The sequence below is a fragment of the Aedes albopictus genome, chromosome 3 (assembly GCF_035046485.1).
Source record: "Aedes albopictus strain Foshan chromosome 3, AalbF5, whole genome shotgun sequence".
In the NCBI taxonomy this organism is placed as follows: domain Eukaryota; kingdom Metazoa; phylum Arthropoda; class Insecta; order Diptera; family Culicidae; genus Aedes; species Aedes albopictus.
In genome coordinates, this window is record NC_085138.1 from 247,198,703 (window position 1) to 247,212,411 (window position 13,709).

Here is a 13,709-nt window from a genome sequence, read left to right on the forward strand (position 1 = left end):
CCAGGGATATTTAAAGCAATTCTTTCGGGGACTCCTTTTTAAACTCTTCGTAGATTCAGTTTACAAAATCATCCAGGAAATTCTAAAAAAAAAAATCAGTCAGACATTCTTTCACAACATCTTCTAGAAATTCCTTCAAACTTTAGAATGTCTTCCAGAAATTTCTCCCACGACTCCTTAAGAAAGTCTTGCACGGATAGTTAAATACTTCAAGAATTCCTTTCAGAAAATCTTGCATAGATTGTTCCAGAAATTCATCTACACATTTGTTCAGATTTTTTAGATTCCTCCAGGCATTTTTGGAAGCACTCATCTAGAAAAGTTTCTCAAAAATACTCCATGGATTTTTTTAGAAAAAAGTTTCACGGATGCATTACCATTCAGAAATTCAGAATTTCTCAGAAGGTTTCTAAAGAATTTTCTCCAAGGATTGCTTTTGAAAATTCTACAAGAGGAAATTCCCCAGATTTCTTCACATTCTTTTAGATATTCCTTCAAGACATTTCTCTTCCATAAATATCTCCAAATATTTCCTAAGAAAGTCTTAGAAAATCCTCCAAGGATTCCTTCAGACATTTTTCTACACATTCTTTGAGAGATTCTGATAAGGTTTCTTATGGAAAGACTGGAAGACATTCTTGTAGACATTCCTGCTGAAATTCACTCAGAGATTTCATCAGAAATTCTGCCGGGGTATTGCTCTATGTATTTTCTCAAAAATTTCTCTAAGTTCCTCTTAGAATTTTTCCAGGAATTCATAAAAATTTCTTAGGATTCTTATTAGGTGACTTCTTTAGAGTTTTTTTTATTATCTCAAGAGATTTTGTTACATATATTAGGTATTCATTTTGGAATTTATTCAGCAAATCCATCAATGGATTGTTAAATTATTCCTGTTTTTTTTAGAAATTCTTTCAGGAGTTCTTTTAGAATTTTCTTCAGTTATTTTTTTTTAAATTTCTTCTGAAATTTCATCAGCGATATTTTCGGAAATATGTTTAGATACTTCTTCAATATTTCCAGAATTACCTACTTCATAAATTTCAGTAGGGGTATCTTCAAAAATTGTTCCATGAATTCTTTCAGAAGTTGTTCCAGCAGTTCCTTCAGGAATTCATCAAGGGGAATATAGGTTTCAAAAGGTCCTCAAGACGTTTCACACTGATGACCTGAAAGACGCTGTTCATAAACTACGTAGACTCATTTTTGGTCATCTCAAGTACAAAAGTCTACAAAATTTTCGAAATATGTATGGACCGTACACTTGGGTTTTATTTGCTTGAAGATGCCCCAATGAAATTGTGAGTTCTACAGTTCTAGGTACCGAACTTCCAATCGGTCGAATTGTCATCTTACATAGCACGCGCCTAATTTTGGATCATCCATCTTCAACCGACTACACTAAATCGTTACAATAATGATAATCTATGGCGCTGTCCTACGAATGGGGCAACCACCCCCTCCGGAATACGGCCATAATTTCCGTTCGTGGGTGCCCTAGAGCCTTCTCACCATCCATCGTTTACAGCTGTGCTGCCGAGGTTCAGTGCATAGCGAGCCGCTCGAACGTGGTGCACGTGTTTTCGAGAGCCGAAGCCACCGAACGCTAGCTGTGGAACACTACTAGGTACCTATACACTGTGTTTTCCGTCCCAGCAACATTGCTGCAAAGCTGCTTTCCACCCGCGCGTTTTTCGTATCGCAGCCTCGCTCGCAGGGGATGCAGCAGATTTTCCCCCAAGTGCTCTATATAGGAGAAGTGGAATAATTTAATTCGAGGCATTCAACTAGCTGGCGGTGGTTTTGGAGCGGCGGCCGGGAAAAGCTACTTGTCTCCAGGAAAGAGTGCTTCAACGGACGAAGAGATTCCTATAGCTTGTTTGCGCAAAATATTCATGTTTGTACCCTCGGGCGGTTTTGTCAACATTTAGCTTGGGGCTAAACTATTAAGTGGATTCTAGTGGAGCGCAATTAGAGGATTACACGGTATTGCGGTGTCAAGTGTGGTGTTAGGTATTTATCGAACATACATTGTCCAGAGTGCTTCGTTTGGACCGGAGTGCTTATCGGTTAGTGAGAATTGGTTTGGATATTACATAAGTTTGGCCAGCTGGAACCTTTGGTGGAAGAGAGACTTTTCCCTTTCAAACAGCTGTTTGCACTGCGGACGCCATTGTTTGGTTAAAGTTTGTCTTGTCCATGATTGGAGTCGATCCACGTTGGATAGTGGAAGGAGGATTCGATGCTGTCGGTTGTGTTTGCACGATTTACTGTGTAGCTGCATGAAGTAAGCTGTAGTAGTTACTTTGTAATTTGAACAGTTTAATTTCCAATAGTGTGTTCTGGCGTGCAAAACGATTTGTTTCCGGTTGATGTTTCTTAATTATTCAGAGTAGCATATGGGATTTATTCGGTTGTTTTTGTTTCTTCAGATTGTTTTATGATTAGTATCTTGTTTGGAACAAATTGCTCAAGGTAAAACTTTTTTCTTCCATTTTTCTGGCTCTATGTTCACTCTGGAACTTGACCTGCCTCTCTTCAATTTAGTGTTGTTTTTGCATCTCCATTGTTTTTTTTTATTATCGTACAAATTGGAACGAAGGTTCTCAGAAATTATTTTTTTCATAGATAGGGTTCTTATGAACAAGAATTTAATTGAAAAAAAATCAGGGTCGCCTACTTTTCCGGAAAACTCCAGTGGAAAACAAACATTTTCCACTGATACCACCTACTTTGAAAAATCATAACTCAATGCTTAGTTCATCTAGACATTTTTTTTGTGAAATCATAAGCTCTCTCAGCAATTAAAAAAATACAAAATAAAAACTCTTTCCATAAATTTTTCCACCTTTGTAGTCCGGAAAATTTTTCTTAAAAATATTTTCGAAAGGAAATTTTATAAACTATATTCTGAAAAATTTTCACGATGTGGTTTTTCTCCGTTCCTGGGTTATGACAAGTTTTGTGGAAATTGTCCAGATGTGCTAGGTATATGAGTCGTTTGTTTAAAAAAAATCATAACTCCAGAACGAAGCATAGTAGATACAATGTTTTTTATGTGAAATCGTAAGCAATTTTTCTCAGCAAATAAAAAAAAAATACAAATTGAAAATTGTTTTCCACAAATTTTTCACTGTCGGAACAACTATTTTCGAAGTCCGGAAAAATTCCCAAAAAATACATTTTTGAAAGGAAATTTTATAGGCTATACAGATCGAAAAAAAAAAGTGTAAAATTCTGTGACATATGATGCACATAATTGGAGCGTGGGATATCATAGAAGTTAAAAAGACATATCATGTAAAATTCATGAAATATCATGTAAACTTCCATTTCCTCTGAGAGTTTACATGACATATAACACAAATTTATATATCATGTAAACCATCATAACATTAAGTTTACATGACTTAAATGAAGTTTCCATGACGTGTAAATATATAAATATGAAACCAAAGGAGTTTGGTACTGCAGCGCGTGAGGGTCAATTGTCGGGACGGGTGTTCTTGGTTGACAGCGATAACGGATCGATGACATGGAATCTGATGCTTGTGGACTTTTTTTTTTAAATTTTTCATTTACCAAACTATTCTTACTCAAGAACAGTTAGGCCGGAACAAATCTCAATTTCTTCTTTTGTCACTTTACTCGTTGACTCGCCAGGGGGGGATGATAAATAATAAACGTATTTGATGAAAAATTACCCAAACAATTTGGCAAAATCGTCAAACTCATCGGATTTGTTAAGAAATTTTCTCGACAACTCTAATTTCAGTACATTTTTTTTAAATTTTTGAATAATTTATTTGTGTCCCCCTTCAAAATGTCGAATTCCGACCAAAATTTTCCGAGGGGCCCCCCTCGGTGACATAAGAGAAAATCGAAATTTGTGTCAGCCTTACTCTTGCTCAAAAATGATTAATTGAAGATAACTACAATTAACATATTTGATTTACAACATGTGATAATGTAAGCCTAAAAAGTGGGTGTCAATAAACTGCGCGCCCAATGGTCATAAGACAAAATGGCTAGAATAGTAAAAAATACTTTAATTAGATGAGAAACCAGGCCATACTAATCCAGAGCCTTGTAATTTTACATGCTAGATGTAATAAGCGCATATACATGATGATATTGTAGAGAAAATTTAAAATGTTATTTTATCAGATATGGAATTTAGCGACCTGTGTACTTTTTAGTGGTTTCAAAATTTTGATTGTCTTCAGCTTCAGTTGCCGTCTTGTAAAGATGAGTGACCAAAATGGGATTTTTTAAAATAACTTTTCAGAAAACTAGTTTGTTAGAGATCACGGAACGTTAAAACACAGATTGGTTAACATCAAATGGACGAAAATGAGGATTGAAGTTGAAAAACACTTTCGCATTATTCCCTGCCGCATACTGTATATGATCAATTTGACTATGGAATGCTTTGATAAAACCATCATGAAAACAAATAAAACCAAATAGAATCAAGATTGTTACTTGGGCATTAATGCCACATATTCCGCCGTTATGTTCTAGGCAGAGTTGAAAAACATCGGAACTCTCTGTTGACTGCTTGACCACCTTCACTATCAATCTATTGTAATGGAGGCCGGTCAATATCAAGACGGTAATTGAAAGCTAAAATGCACAGATCACTTTGCGGTTTACAACATAGTTTTTTTTTTCTTCACGCTTCAATAGAGACGAACCAGCCAAGGGCTGAAAGTCTCTTTAATAAAGACAAATCAATCAAATCAATTCTTCACTCTTCAGGCTGTATTTTACTAGCTTTGATAGCAAGATTCATGTAAAATTTAATAAAAAAAAATGTAGGCAAGTGAAATTTCCCCTACCTACTGTTATTTTAAACGCTAAAAGGAGTTTGAGAAGACTAGGTTGTTTTTTATTTTCTCAAACAACGTTGACTACTCCTTCAGTATATTTACACCTCAGGAGTCTAAAATGGCGTGATTTGATGAGATCGCTTTAGTTTTGTCAAGATTTTGTTCTCCTACACATATTTATCGTTAGCATTGATTTTGTTCACTTCCGTAATTTCGATGAATCACCCAACGCTGGGTCTACAACACCACCTGTAGTCTCTAATGTGGTCTGAGATTATTTTTTTGCTATGGGTCATTTTTACATCCGGTGGGACACCCGAAACTAGTTCCGGAACACTACCGGTTGCCCAAATATGGTTTGAGACACCGATTTACCGTTCATTAGGTTATCAAAAAAGCTGCTATTTGATGAACCGCATGTATGAGTTCGATTCATTTTTACATTTGATCACTTCCGGTAGGGCACTCGGAACCGGTAACACTACCGGTAGTAACTTATGTGGTCTGAGCTTATTGTTTGAGTAACCGTTAATCAAGTTATCGACAAAGCCGCGATTTGATGTACCGTAAGCATGGATTTGATTCAATTTTACATATTAGCACTTTCGATGGGACACTAGGAACCTGTTCCGGGACAGTATCGATTGTCTCAAATATGTTCTGAGACTAGTTTCTTGTTAACTGTTTAGGGTAAACAGGTATAATATGCTCCCCCCCCAAGGAAGAATGGAAATATCTCTGCACTCGTCACCGTATTTTACTCAATCAATGCATTTATTGATTGAGCAAAGTGTTAGCTAAGTGTCCCAGCTACGGTATAATATGATCCATAACAACGGGTTAGAATGCCCCTCTGTAGTGGGGCATTACGCTCCATAACAAACGTCAAATATCGGAACTGAGATCAGCTGATGCAGTGCATTGGCTGTGAGCCATATTTTCCAGCTGACGATGGGGCATATTTCCCGTTTGAGTGTGACTATGAAAAAACTTAATATTTACAAAATTTAATTACAATATTCTTATTTTAACTGCAGAGGTAATATTGTACAGTCAGATCTTTTTTAACGCGGTTTTCATTTACGCGGCCGCGTAAATAAGAAATTCCATACAAAAAAAAAAATCATCGTCTTATTTTTGCATGATTCGTTGAGAAATGGGGAGACTTTTTTACGCGTTTTATCGAATTTTGAACTGAGATTTTTTTACGCGGTACGTATCCCCCGCGTAAAAAAAATCTGACTGTATCGACTTTTCGAACCCACTTCGAATGAATGTAAACAGTTTCGTACCTTTTAATTCCACCTTATTTTGCTTATCCTTTGACAGATACGCGTATTTCGACTACCACTTGTAATCTTCCTCAGTGTCAGTTATCCACAGTGGATAACTGACACTGAGGAAGATTACAAGTGGTAGTCGAAAAGGGGCGCATTATACCTGTTAACCCTTTCAGGTTTCCTAAAAAAACCGCGATTTGATGTAGCGCATGCATTGGTTTGGTTCTTTTTCACATTTGATCAATTCCGTCGGAAAACCCGGAACGAGTTCTGGAACACTACCGGTTGTTTCTAATGTGATCTGAAGCTAATTTTTCTGTAAACCGCTCATCAGGTTATCGATTTGATGTGTCGCATCTATGGGTTTGATTCTCTTTTAAATTTTACCATTTCCGACGAGACACCCGGAACCGGTCCCGGAACACTAGCGGTTGTCCCAAATATGGTCTGAAATTATTTTCTTCCAAACCATTGATCGGGTTACCTAAAGAGCCGTGATTTGATGTGTCGCATGCACGGGTTTGCTTCGCTTTTACTTTTGCCCACTTCCGGCGAGAACCTGGAACCGGTTCGGTTCCGGAACACTACCACTTCAGATATGGTCTAAGACAATTTTCCTGCTAATCGTTTATCAGGTTATCGAAAAAGCCGCTATTTGATGTGTGGCATGCATGGATTTGGTTGACTTTTATATTTGGCCACTTCCAGCGGGACACCCGCAACCGGTTCCGGTACTCAACCGGTTCAGATATGGTGAGAGACTATTTTCCTGCTTGCCATTCATCAGCACATCGAAAATGCCGCGGTTTGATGTGTCGCGTGCATGGGTTTATAGCGTTTTTATATCTGGCCCTTTCCTGGGGTATCGGTCCAGAACACCTAGATGGCCATAACTCCGGAATGGTTGGACCGATCCGAACCATTTTCAATAGTGTGGTCTGGCCAAAGTCTACGCTCCACACAAATTTCAAAATTTTTGTATGAACAAAAGGTTACGGGGGGAGAGGGGGGGGGCAAATTTTGGTCAACGTGGTTAATGAACAGCCCCTATAGCCTTTCTAGTACACCTAGTGTACGAAAAAGGGAAAAAAGTTAAGTTTCTTGTTTCATTGATATATACCTAAAATTAAAATTTTACGAAATTGCGCAGTTTGTGACACCATTCAACACTAAATTTTGTTATGGGATGAAAAAAAATAGGAGGGTTTTTTTTTTTTCCTTCTAAACCATAGGGGGATAAATCGTCGGTTTCCTGCAATAGGGGCACAACTCAAAAAATGTAAATTTTCAGAATGAGCGTTTGAAAATTGGCAACTTTGAAGCACCTCCTACAAGTTCACTTATTTCTCTCAACATTCGACAAAAGTAAACGAATTTCGATTGTTGTATCATGGGAAGGATCTGCAGGACTATCTGTTTCATGAATTTTGGATAACTATTTTTCATCGACTATTGAAAAAGTTGACTGATTTTGAGTTGTGCCTTTACTGCGGAAAGTTGGTGAAAATGCCAAAATCTCACGTATCTTTATGAATTTCGGAACGGGTCTTTGTGAGAGGAAAGTTTACATAGTTTTTCATCATTTGTCATCAAAATCTCAAAAATGACAAATTTTGAGTTGTGCCCCTATTGCAGGAAACCGACGAAATCTGCTCATCAGACACCCTAACAGGAAGGTTAGGGTAGTGTGGGGTTAAGGGCGTCTTCTACGATGCCGGTAGAAGCCAGGACTACTCTCTCCTCGACCCACTAAAACACATTCCTATGGTCGCCAAACCCTACGTCTCTCCGGAACCACCAAGAAGGTATTGCTTCAGAGAGGGGCTAGTGCATATCGCACCCTCAAGGTTAGCTGCCGTAGCCTAGCAGCAACGAACATCGATGACTCGCTCTGGAGAGTCCATCACGATAGCATGCTGGCGCTTAGCCAGTTTCCCGAGTGGTCCTCGCCACTCCCTTTGTCCTCGGAAGGCGGGCAGGGTCAACCCCGCCCGCGCCCTACTGCTGAGCGGACATCAAGAACTGATGCCCACGTGCAACCCGATCTGACCTGCCCGTAAGGAATGGTATCACTACCCTTCAGGCCCTATCAGATGCACCCGTAGGTTGCAGACAGCAGGGTCTCACCTACCCCGACCCTTGCCGGGGACCCCTTTCCAACCGCGGGCTCAGATCCAACCCAGTAGACTGACGCCATGACAGCACCGCTACCGGGACTTCCTCTCCGCGGCCACTTAATCGCTGTAAGGGTCGATCTCGACCGCAGGGCACCGGTATGACCTACGAAGCCGACTTCGAACCCCTGGACCACCTCTTGTACTGCATCTGGACTAGCCATTCTCCGAGTCCACGCGCCACCTCCTCTGTAGCTCCCAGACGATATGGGTGATAGCCGTTGAAACGGCATTCCAGCTAATCTCATCCCTACACATTCTCTGGACCAAGTTGTCCGGAGTTGTGTCCTCCCCGCATGTGGCAAGCATGCGGTCACGCATTGTGCGAAAACGCGGGCACACGAACAAAACGTGTTCCGCCGTTTCCTCTAAACCATTGCACACTGGGCATTCGGGAGAATCCGCATGCCCGAAACGGTGTAGATACTGTCGGAAGCAACCATGACCTGTAAGGACCTGTGTCAGGTGGAATGTAACTTCCCCATGGCGCCTATTAATCCAACTATCTACCCTCGGTATCAACCTATGGGTCCACCTTCCTTTGGTGGAACTGTCCCACGCGCGCTGCCATTTGACCATAGAGGCCATCCTGACAGTCTTGCGTATGCCTCTTGTGCCGCGCATTTCGAAGCACTCCATGTCCTCACTGATAAGAATGCTGATGGGCACCATACCAGTAATGACACAGAGAGCGTCGTGTGACACGGTACGGTACGCGCTTGCAACCCTCAGACACATAAGCCTGTAAGTACTTTCCAGCTTCCGTCGGTAGCATTCAGTACTTAGCGCGGTACCCCACGCCGGGCCGCCATACCTAAGTATGGACGTAGCAACACTAGCCAGAAGCTTGCGCTTACTGGCGTACACCGCTAAGCTATTGGACATCATCCGGGACAGTGCCGCAATAGCTGTGGAGGCTCTTTTACAGGCATAATCGACATGGCTACCGAAGGTAAGTTTATCGTCGATCATCACGCCCAAGTGCTTGACAGAGCGCTTCGACAGGATAGTGCACTCTCCTACACTGATCTCCGTCTGCTGCGCCGACTGCATGTTGTTAACAACCGTCACCTCTGTCTTGTGGTGAGCCAGCTCCAGTTTTCTGGACCGCATCCACGCCTCCACAACCTTGATCGAGTGGTCGGTAGTCAACTTCACCTCCTTGATCGTTTCACCGTAGACTTCGAGCGTAATATCGTCGGCAAATCCAACAATCACCACTCCCACTGGGTACTCTAACCTCAACACATCGTCGTACATGACATTCCATAACACCGGACCCAGGATGGAACCTTGCGGGACTCCTGAGGTTATGTGAAAGCACTTCCGACCCACCTCCGTGTCGTAAACTAGTACGCGATTCTGGAAGTAGCCGCCGAGAATCTTGTACAAGTACTCCGGTATCCCCAGACGCAGGAGCGCATCGGCAATAGCAGCCCAACTGGCGCTATTAAATGCTTTCCTTACATCCAGAGTCACTACCCCGCAGAAGCGAATTCCCCTCCTCTTAGGCTCGAGTGCTTTCTCGGCGGTTTTTGTAACCGACAAGATAGCGTCTACGGTGGACCTCCCCTTCCGGAAGCCATACTGGTTACTCGAGAGACCATTTACGCCCTCAGTGAACTTCAACATTCTATTGAGGATGATCTTTTCGAGCACCTTCCCCGCCGTGTCAATCAAGCATATTGGTCTATATGCCGACGGGTCTCCGGGTGGTTTCCCCGCCTTTGGCAATAGTACCAGGCTCTGCCTCTTCCAAGCTTCTGGGAAAACTCCCTCGTCCAGGCATTTCTGCATAGCAGACCTGAACATCTCGGGAGCTTCTGCAATAGCTACTTTTAAGGCCAGGTTCGGAACTCCGTCCGGACCTGGGGCCTTACCTACGCTAAGGGACTTAGCTATCCCCGCAAGTTCCACATCGGTGACCCTTTCCTCATCGCCAGCCCCAGTCCCCGGCTGTCCTACGAAAGGAGGCCAAGGACTAGGATCATGACGCGGAAAAAGTCCTCCAATGATCCCCTCCAACATCTCTGGAGATTGCTCTGTAGGAGCCATCACACCTCTCGTCTTGGCCATAACGATCCTGTAGGCATCACCCCACGGGTTCGTATTGGCACTCTGACAGAGACCCTCAAAGCAGGCCTTTTTGCTTGCTCTTATCTCGGTCTTGAGCGCGGCTTTTGCAGCGGCGAACACCACCCGCCGTTCGTTTCGCTCTTCCTCTGATCGTGCTCGCTGCATCCGCCGCCTAGCCCGTAGGCAGGCGCGGCGCAGGTCCGCAATCGCGTCGGTCCACCAGTAAGCCGGTGGCCTCCCATTTCTAGGGTGGACTCGCCTAGGCATGGTCGCATCACACGCACGTGAGAGCACCGCTACCAGCTCGTCGCCGTCTAAACCGATTAAGTTTCGCTCACGGTGGAGCGCTTCCCTAAATACCTCTTCGTCGAAGTATGATGTCTTCCACCTACGAGGGCTTGGCCTTGGCCTAGCCGCCTCTTCTTCTATCCGCTGTCTGCTGTTGTTGTAGTCGATACTGTAGCGAACCGCCAGGTGGTCGCTGTGAGTGTAGCCATCATCTACTCTTCAGTTCGGACTACTTGTTAGGCCAGGACTACAAAAGGTCACGTCAATAATTGACTCCGCTTCATTTCGACTATAGGTACTCTTGGTACCGACGTTAGCCAAGTCGACATCTAAGATGGCCAGTGTTTCTAGCAGGATCTGACCCCGCTGGTTCGTGAAACGGCCCAGGCATTAAAGTCACCCGCTATTACCACCGGCCTTCGCCCTGTTAGCACGGTCGTTAAGCGGTCCAGCATTTGCGTGAACCGCTCGATCGGCCACCGCGGAGGCGCATAACAGCTACAGAAGAAGACCCCGTTTACTTTGGCGACCACGAAGCCCTCGTAGGTAGTAGACACCAACTCCTGCACGGGGTATTTACCCGTCGTCCATATCGCCGCCATTTTCCTGGTCCCATCCGAGGCCCAGTTGCCGTTGCCGGCGGGTACTCGGTATGGGTCCGAAATGATGGCGATATCCGTCTCCCACTCAGAAACCGCCTGACAAAGCAGTTGCTGAGCCGCATCACAGTGGTTCAGGTTCAGCTGCGTTACCTGCACTGTGATTTGTTGTTCACTGCGGCTTTCTTAAAGGCCGGGCACCCTGGACCACCCATCGGATGTCTGTTGTTCGAGGTTTTCCCGGTACAGATCATGCAGATGGTCGGACTCGTGCAGCTTTGGGCCTTATGACCTTCAGCGCCGCAAGTGTCATAGTGAAAGAATTTTTGAAAAATATTGGACCGGGCCTTCACAGTTCAAAACAGAAGTTTGTATGGAGAACTTGGGGTGTTCAATTGATATGCGCATTATAACGCGCTGTGCTGTTAGGCGTTAGGCAATAACGAAACTAACCCAAATACCGAAAACGCCTAAAAATATGCACGGCACGTTCCAATACACATATCAATTGAACACCCCAAGTTCTCCATACAAACTTCGGTTTTAAACTGTGAAGGCCCGGTCCAATATTTTTCAAAAAAATTTCACTATGACACTTCTAGGGTCCCACACCCCTGTTTTTTTTTTCTCATCCCATAACACCAAATTTTGTAAAATTTTGTCGAGCAGTGTGATTAATAATCTAGTTCAGTCAAACTTATGCAATGGGCGAATCACAAAATCACTTGTCGTCTAGCTAGACGGACGTTTCTCTGAATATGCATTTATTTTGAAATATTTGTACTTTGAACGATTGTGTGTTGAACCATATGAGCTGGGGGTCCTGTTTTGGATACCTTTTGCTATAAATTACCTATTTTTATCTTAATATAATTGAAATTTTGTTCACGGTTAAATTCTGATACGGTGTCCAACTGTGTACACAAATTAGGTCTATTGATTTCAAATTGATTTGATTATAGTCCAATAACCCATTCGTCAATGCATGCTGAATGTGTTATGATGGCTCGATGAATCTTGAATTCCACATTTCACGTGTTCACGACAGTGCAAACCAAGGTGCAAACTCAATAAAGTTGATTTTTATTAAACATCATTAGACGAGAGAAAGGTTACATACAGCACATGGTGGATGGCCAACCTTGAACAATAGTGATAGTGATAACTGAAAAAACGTTTTCGCGCAAAACAGGATTATACGCCGGAAGCAAACAGCTCTTCTAGGTGAGTGAGTACTAATCTATCCTTCCGTTGTATATTTTGTGTTGTTTCTCGCTGTCGCACTTAGCCAACTAATTAAGATGGACATTTTCCCCAGGCACCGTGCAGTTGCTTTCCACGTACAATTAATTACTGGAAAAATAAAAAAAAACTCAAAACAGAAGCATTCAATTTGCATATATTTTTGTGCTTCACTTAAGCCATATTGTTCATCAGTGTCGCGCCAACAACAACTTGTGAGTGGATCAACGTTGACGTTGTGTGTATTACCTACTTGGTATGTCGCATCCGACGGGAAACTTTGATGATGTTTTGCTAGCTGCTGAAAAAAGAAATCTGAAAACTTATTAAGGACGAGACATGATGCCCATTTTCTGTCTTCTTCGGGTGAGAGGAGGAGGATTTGGATACAGTGATCCATATAAAAAGATTGTTGGTCTTTTTACGCAGCAGATGGAGAAAAAAGTAGCATCTGTATATCCAAACAATCATATTTATTTGATAATTTAAACAATACCGATTCATTATCACTGAATGAAGCCATTCATAACGGAAATAAAAATAGTCAAAGCATTTTTTTCTAGTCCCTGTCGTAGCTCGAGGAATGGTTTAACGTGGTTCAAGTGGAGCAATCAACACAGCCAGCGAAGTGAGAGGTGGCTCAAATTTGCGACGACTACTTCGCAAGAAACGAAGGCCTATTTTGTCCCGATTTGGCATTCTTGCAGAGTAGCTTTTGGGTGGTACGGGATTTTTAGTGAGCGTGGGTTCGTTGCAATACGGATGGATGATTTTGGATGGTTCATTTTCACGGAAATGTCGTTATTTTTTTGGCAGCAACGAAATAAATTCAACAATATTGTGATCATAGAACTAACATAATAAAAATTGTTCAATTGAGTGAACCACAGTTTTTGACACGCTCAACAAACAGCGGGTTTTCTTAATAAAAGCAATACATTAGGTTCATATAGATTATAGGCCCAAACAAAATGCGAAAATTTTAAAAGACACTGAAAAGCTGCTGGAGCAAAATGCAACATGAGGTGTAGCAAAACTACCTCTGGCATTTCGCGCTTTGAATTTTAATGAATTACCATGCGGCCCCATCCAACTGTTTTTTCTTTTTTTTTTATAGAAAAAGGAAATCTGTTGATCAAATACCCGAGATGTGGGTCCACGGTTTATGTGGATTTCGACTCACTAAAACCACAGACAAACATACGTCTCACTCTTCTC

At 42.3% G+C, this 13,709-nt stretch overlaps 1 protein-coding gene across 6 annotated transcripts in view; it reads left to right on the forward strand.

Moving 5' to 3' along the window:
• Positions 1–1,508: 1,508 nt before the first annotated feature.
• The window catches only part of LOC115253721 (synaptotagmin-6), a 98,976-nt gene continuing 86,775 nt past the window's right edge, over positions 1,509–13,709 (forward strand). For 2 of the 6 annotated variants that reach the window (XM_062859954.1, XM_062859958.1), the window contains exons 1-2: positions 1,637–2,069; positions 12,350–12,473. The gene's annotated coding sequence lies outside the window, so the exon portion shown is untranslated. The other 4 variants (XM_062859956.1, XM_062859960.1, XM_062859955.1 and 1 more) reach the window with 4 other exon arrangements.